Genomic DNA, 7,744 nt, shown 5'->3' on the forward strand with positions numbered 1-7,744 from the left:
TGGCTGGGGTGAGATGATATCTCATAGTTGTTTTGATTTGCATCTCTCTTAGAGCTAGGGATTTTGAACTTTTCTTCATGTGCTTGTTGGCCATCTGAATGTCTTCTTTGGTGAAGTGTGTATTCATATCCTGTGCCCATTTTTCTATTGGATTATTTACCTTTATCTTGTTGTGGTGGAACCTGTTCATTTTTACAATTTAAAAGATCATACTACATATCATCTCGTTTCATTGCCATCAAGTTGGAATTGACTCAAAGCAAATCCTGCATTGGGTTTCCAGCTCTGTAAATCACAGAGAGAAGATTACCCAGCTCTGTCTCATGGAGCTTCTATTGTATTTCAATTACCAGGAAGGTTCAGTCTTTGGATTAGCCGCACAGTACCCTGTGGACTATGCTGCCAGAGTTTCCTTGTATTATACAAGATATAAAATGGAGGGAGGGATAGAATTTAAAATATGTCTAAGAATTTAATAAGTTAATTCATGATAATTTTAATAGTTTTAATATCCAATAATACAGAATTTAATTCCTCACTTACAAGATTTACTCCCAAGCCAAAGAGGGAACTCGTGGTTGCTGTGAATCTGAACACTGTGACACTGATGAGTCAAATACAAGAAATGGTTACTCATGGTGATCAGTGGTTGGTGAAGCTGCCCAATTAAACAAGCTTGGAAGCAGGAGTGGCATCCACTTCCACAATAGTTTACCTCTGGAAACCCTATGAACCTGAAAAAAAGGATGAAAGTTATACAGGAGGTATCCAGGACTTTAGTTCATAGGGTCGCTACGACTTGACAACACCAACAACATAAGATTTACTAAATTATAGTTTCCTTCTTTGTGCCATCTACTTATTATTCTACAAAAAGAACAAATCCTTGGACCTACAAAGCTATTAAAGATGTTGTTGTTGTTGTTGTTGTTGTTGTTGTTGTTGTTGTTGTTGTTAAGTGGCCTTGAGTCATAGACAACTCAGCGATCCTATGAACGAAAGACCTGAACACTTGTATAACTTTCATCGTTTCTCCAAGTTCATAGGGTTTCCGGACACATGCTATTTTGGAAGTGGATGCCATTCCTGCTTCCAAGCTTGTTTTAATTCTGTATGTTTAAAAGTAATATCTTTGCCTTTAGGAGTTAGAAACATCACATATAAACTTACAGACATATTTTAAATCCTATGATGTACTTGAAACTACTAATAAAATGTAACAAATATTGTAGGTGGTTGTAAGTGGTTGGTTATAACTGGAAAGTGTTGAGGGCTACCTGTATTTTACATATTTCACAACTATGCAACTTTGCTAATACAGCACAAAAGAAGCTTTAGATAAGGATATAGACAAGTAAAAAAAAGTCTCCATCTTGATAAATTTGTTTCTTAGTTTACGGTTTACTTGCTGTAATCTACTTAGAAGGTAAATGATATGGTCTAAAATGATAAGGATTTGTATGCTGTTGACTAACAAACTATGCACCGTAGCTTTATGAGGAAAAGTGTTTCTAAATTTGTTTACCTTTAAAATTTTAATATAAAATCTCAAATATTATTTTTCAGTGACTTACGATAAACTCTTGATAATTTTGAAACTTCTAGGAAGCCCATAAAAGGTTTGTTTCTGTTTATGGGAAGAACATTATCAAAAAGGCTCATTTAGTGTATAAACACACTGGCAAATCAAGAGAAGTACTAAATTTTCTTTAAAATAAAACTTGTATGTCAATAATGTTTGCAAAATATTGGTTTTCTAAAATGCAATAATTTCCATTATTCTGTTTTATTAATAATTTTATTATTATGTCATAATGTTTACCTAATATGTCAAATTTTATTATGTAATAATGTTTGAATAATATTATTTACCTAATGATATTAATAATTTTTATCATGTCATACTGTTTGCCTAATATTATTTCACAATTTTATTACTTCAATTACTAACTTTTACACAGCCATACTTTCTTGAAATATAGAACAATCAAAATAAAAAATTTAAACTAAATGCATGCAGTTTATAATTATTCAGGTGTCTAGAAAATTGACAATTTTTTATATTCTCGACCTGTCTTGATTATTTCATATTATTTTCAAGATTGTTTTATATCAAACATCTTTAAAAATAACTTTAATGCTGTCTTGTTAAACTTTGTCGCTACTACAGGACAGCCAGTAAAAAAGGTTGGAGAGAAAGTGGTGAGATAGGAACTCATACATTATTGGTAAGATTTTAAAATGGTACAACCACTCCAGAAGGCAGTTTGACTCTTCCTCAAAAAGCTGAACATAGAAACACATGATTAAGTATTATTTGTATGACAATAGTCCAGAATAAGAGCTCCATAATAAAGTGGACTGGTTGTGGGTTATACAACAATGAAGGAACATTTTTTCAAAGAGAAAAGCAAACTGAGGGCAGGAGCAGGGAGGAAAATGTGCAACAATGAATGAATGGAAATCCAAGTTCTCTACAAACTTTCATTAAAATCTCAATTAAAAAAAATAGCTTAACGTAGACATTCCAATGACCCAGCTATTCCACTGCTTGGAATATACCTCAAGAAAATGAGAACTGAGGCTCAAATGGAAACTTGTGTACCAATGTTCATAGCAGGGTTATTCACCATTACAAGGATATGGAAACAGCCCAGAAGTCCAAAAACAAACAAATAGATTGAGAAATTATGATACAGTCACATAATGGAATACTACACAGCATGCAGGAGCAATGGTTTTGTAAATTGCAGCATCATGATGGAGATGAAGAGATTGAGATTGTTGACAGCTTCAGTTTTCTTGGCTCTACAATCAACACTCTTGGTACCAGCAGAAAGGAAAGTAAAAAATAAATTGCATTGGGAAAGTCTGCTGGCAGAGACCTCTTCAAGGTACTGAGGGGAGAAATGATGTCAGTCTGGAGACTAAGGTGCGCCTGATACAGGTCATGGCCTTTGCAATTACTTGCTATGCAAGAGAGAGCTGGACAATGACTAGGGAGGATAGAAGGAGAATTGATGCCTTTGAGCTGTGGTGCTGGAGAAGAGTATTAACTGTACCGTGGACAGCTAGGAGAACAAACAAATTCATCCTGGAGAGGGTGAAGCCAGGCTGCTCCTTGGAGGCAAGGATTCTGAAGCTCTGTCTGATATACTCTGGACATGTTGCAAGGAGGGATCAGTCCTTGGAGAGGGATGCCATGCTTGGGAGGTTAGAGGGACAGTGCGGGAGAGGAAGACCCTCAATGAGATGGATAGATTCCGTCACTGGGGTAAATAGGGATAGGCATGTCAGAGTCAATAAGATTGGCAAAGGATAGAGCAGGATGTAGGGTTGTTGTACATAGGGTGGCTATGAGTTGCAAGTGATTCGGCAGCACATAACTAGAACAACAACACTACCTATCTTGGCAGGGACTGAAAAGCTTTATTTTGAGTGAACTAACTCTGTCCCATAAGGACAAAAACTTATAAAACCATTATTGTAGAATAAGTATGAGGTTCCAAGTGGGAGAAGGGTGGAAGCAAAGGGGGAAAGGATGGGCTGGGGAAGGTAATCATAGGATCGTACAATTTGATGGGAGGGTGAAGGAAATGGGAAAGATCTGGTGTGAAAAACAATGCACTCAAACTTTTAAATAAATCAGTATAAAATAAAATAAAGGAAAAAACTGAAGAAAGAAAAAATAGAAGTGATGTAAAACTTTAAAAGTTTAACAAATATTTTTATTTTTGTTGTTAAATCATTATGCAATAATTTCTGTCAAGTCAGAACTCATAGCTGATTCTCTCCCGGATCTCCAAGGATGTAAATTATTTGGGAGCTAGCTCCTGTAGAGCCACAGAGGAGCCACCTTTCCGTTAGCACCACAAGTCCCTACAGATGAGGCCATTAGATCTCCCTTTTTCAGTTAAAGTTTCTTTCAACTGACAGTTGTTATGTACCATTGAGTAGGAATTGACTCATAGCTGACAATGTAGCAGATTTTTCAGAGGCAGCAAATTGCACAGGAGATTTCTCCTGTAGAGCAGCTGGTGGATTTGAATCACATGCCTCTGGTTTAGCAGCATGACTCCTTACCACTTAGCTATCAGAGCACCCTTTTAATTGGAATAGGTGCTGATGTTCAGCCCCTATAGTTTATTCAGAGATACACATTATTACAATATGTCTAACTCTCAAAAGTCATGTTTTACAGATTACATCCTGTTATTACAGTTTTGGCCATGGGAGGGCATAAAACTCTCAGAGAAAAATTACACTTAGCCCAGCCACATGTAAGGTACTTAGGATATACAACTTCAGGAAAAGAGATCATTATAGATCCCCAAAGAAAAGAAAGTATCTTAGCTTAACCTATCCTAGTAGTAGAGAGGAAAGTGTGGAAAAAACTTAAAAAAAAATGAAACTGAGTATACTTTAGGATGCTCAAGTTGCTGCATAACATGTGTCTCCATCCTTTCCCCTTCCTCCCCGTTACCTCAACTTCTCCATCAATTTTTTACTGAAGAATCTGAGCTTAACTCCTCTCAGTTAATTCCTGAAGGTGTCTACAGTGTTTATTGTTCAAAATAACTTCCCTCACCATTGACTTTTCTATGTGGATGGGACATATCTGGATAGGGCCTGTTAGCCTATCTAAAAGGCTAGTCTCACCAGCTGACAAGGGAATTGGCTAGTCTTGCCACCAGATTGAGCAGATCCAGCAGCAGAATTTGAGACTGTCACTACTAGGGTTATCATAGCTAAAGTTAGGTGAATCTTGGCAGAAAGCAGAGAGTACCAGAGCAATGTCTATCTGTGTTTCATTCACTATACAAAGGTTTTTGACTGTGTGAATCACAACAAACTGTGATTAACTCTGAGAAGAACATCTAATTGTGCTTATGCGAAATCTATACTTGAACCAGGAGGCAGTCATCAGAACAGAGCAAGGAGATACTACATGGTTCAAAATTGGGAAGGGTGTCCGCTAGGGATGAATTCTGTCTCCATACCTTTTCAATCTGTGTGCAGAACAGATCATCTTGGAAGCTGGGCTGTATGAGGAGGAATGTGGCATCAGGATTGGAGGAAGACTCATCAACAACCTGTGTTATGCAGATGAAACAACCCTACTTGCTGAAACTGAGGAGGACCTGAAGCACTTGCTGCAGAGGATCAAGGACTGCAGTCTTCAATATGGATGGAAGCTCAACATCAAGCAAACAAAGATTCTCATCACTGGGCCAATTGGCAGCATCATTATGGATGATGAAGAGATTGAGATTGTTAACATTTTTAGCTTGTTTTGTTCCACAATTAACACTTGGTACCAGCAGCCAGGAAAGAGAAGAATTGTATTGGAAAAGTAGGCTGTCAGGGACCTCTCCAAAGTACTGAAGGGCAACGAGGTCAAGCTGGTGACTAAGGTGTGCTTGATCCAGGCCATAGTCTTTGCAATTGTATGCTATGCATTGCAGAGTGGGACAGTCACTAGGGATGATAGAAAGATAATTGATGCCTTTGAGCTGTGGTGCTGGAGAAGAGTGTTGAATATACCATGGACTGCTAAGAGAACAAACAAATTTTTCCTGCTCCTTAGAGTCAAGGATTCTGAAGCTTCATCTGACATACTTTGGCTATGTTGCAAGGAGGGACCAGTCCTTGGAGAGGGACATCATGTTTAGGAGAGTAGAGGGACGATGCAAGAGAGGAAGACCCTCGATGAGAAGGATTGATTCAGTGATTGAGATAATGGGAGTAGGTGTGTCAGAGACAGTGAGGTTGGCACAGGATAACGCAGGGTTTAGGGCTCTTGTACATAACGATGAGTCGCAAGCGACTCATAGGCACTTAAAAACAACACAACCACTAGCCGAGAAGAAGAGAGTGCAGTGCTCCTAAGGGAGGAGCAGCCAGAGCAGCAGCAGGGGATCTTAAGGATGCTACCCCATAGAGAATCGGAGCTCAGAGCCTTTGCTCAAGTTTGTTGAATGACTGAGGGGAGGAGTGAGAGCCATACTTGATAAGATTAGCTTTGTAACACTGGCCTAAACCCATGGTGAGGTTGAAGGCTGAGGTTCATGCAAGCACATGTCAGCAGCTCTCCTGACCTACTGATTGTATTCTGTTACTAATTTAAATTACAACATTTTTACTTCCTTAATATGGATCCTTGTGGTCTGTGAGTTATCACAATCGATTTTGGACTCAATAAAACAGTAGGATTGAGATTGTTAATGACTTCCTCTTATTTGGCTCCACAATTGATACACTTGGTACCAATAGTCAGGAAGTAAGGAACATTATTGACTGGGAAAGCCTGGAGTCAGAGACCTTACCAAATTATTGAGGAGTAATGATGTCAGTTTGAGGATTAAGATGCACCTGATTCAGGCTATATCTTTATTTATTTACTATGCATTTTATTCTTCTCAAGGTCAGCCACAGTTTCCTGAGATCCACACAGTCAAATGCCTTTGCATAGTCAATAATAAAACACAGATAGACATTCCTGTGGCACTCTCTGCATTCTGCCTGTTAGGCTAAAAATAAAAATGGAGGTTGAAGTTCAACTCAGAAATCCCTGTCAGGTCATTTTCTGAAACCAAAACACAGAAAATCCTAAGTCAGGACATCTTCTGAAGCCAGAACTCAGAAAAGCCTGTCAGGACATTCCCCAGAACCAGAACTCAGAAATTCCCATATTAGGACTTTATCCAAGACCAGAAACTTTATGCACCAATGAGCTACTGCAACATCAGTGAACTGGGGGGAGGGGGTAAAGAAAAAAGTGCAACAATGAATGAATGAAAATTCAAAATCTCTGTAAATGTTCATTAAAATTAATAAAATAAAATTTAAAAAAAACCCACAGAGGAAGACCCTCAGCCAAGTGGTTGACACAGTGACTGTGGCAAAGGGTTTGAGTATGTCAGAGATTATGAGGATGGCACAGGATAGAACATTGTTTGTAGATTTTCTATGAGTTGCATTCAGTATATATATATAATATTGCAGTGAAGTTGTGATAGCCTACTCCTTAAGAAGTTGCACAACTAATCCAAAGGTGATGACTCTCTCTGATGGTTTGGATTCACCAGTGACTCTGAGGAAGAAAGATGAGCAATATGGTTTAGAGTCCCTAAAAACACACCGGAGGGTCAGCTATGAGTTGGTTCTGACTTAATGGAAGTCACTTGAGGTGGGTTTTTTAATTATTATTATAATGTGAGATCCTACAAATAAAGGATACTATTACTATTCACGTTTATGACATGATAGTTTCTAGCACAAAGTAAATTCTCAATAAATGCTTCTGGATGAGTAAAGTAAGAAAGGGAAGAAAAAAGTCACCAATGCTGATGTTAGGAAAAAGTAGAATTTGAACAATAACAGATTATTAGAGACAGTCTTTCTTCAAGAATTGGGGGGGAGGAAATTTAGAGCTAGAAATTAAATGTTATGTTCAGCTCCAGCAGATGAGTCAGAAGAGTAAGGGCCTTGTGGTATTCAACTTGGCATTGAAACAAAGTAGAAGTTACTCGAAAGATACGTTGTCCAATTCAATAGCCTTATGCCGTACTGTAATTTAAATATTTTAATTTTAATTATCTATAAAGAACTAGCTCAAGGAACTGAAGAACAGATTCAAACCTAGAGTTGCTGTAGTCAAGGATGCTTTGGGCAGAATATTAAATGATCCAGGAAGTATTAAAAGAAGATGGAAAGAATATACTGAGTCATTATATAGAAAGGA

General features: G+C 37.8%; 1 pseudogene; it reads right to left on the reverse strand.

Moving 5' to 3' along the window:
* The window catches only part of LOC102852440, a 30,853-nt pseudogene that overhangs the window by 6,482 nt on the left and 16,627 nt on the right, over positions 1-7,744 (reverse strand).

The sequence above is a fragment of the Elephantulus edwardii genome, unplaced genomic scaffold (genome assembly GCF_000299155.1).
Source record: "Elephantulus edwardii isolate Elephantulus edwardi_28Jun2011 unplaced genomic scaffold, EleEdw1.0 scaffold00190, whole genome shotgun sequence".
NCBI lineage: Eukaryota > Metazoa > Chordata > Mammalia > Macroscelidea > Macroscelididae > Elephantulus > Elephantulus edwardii.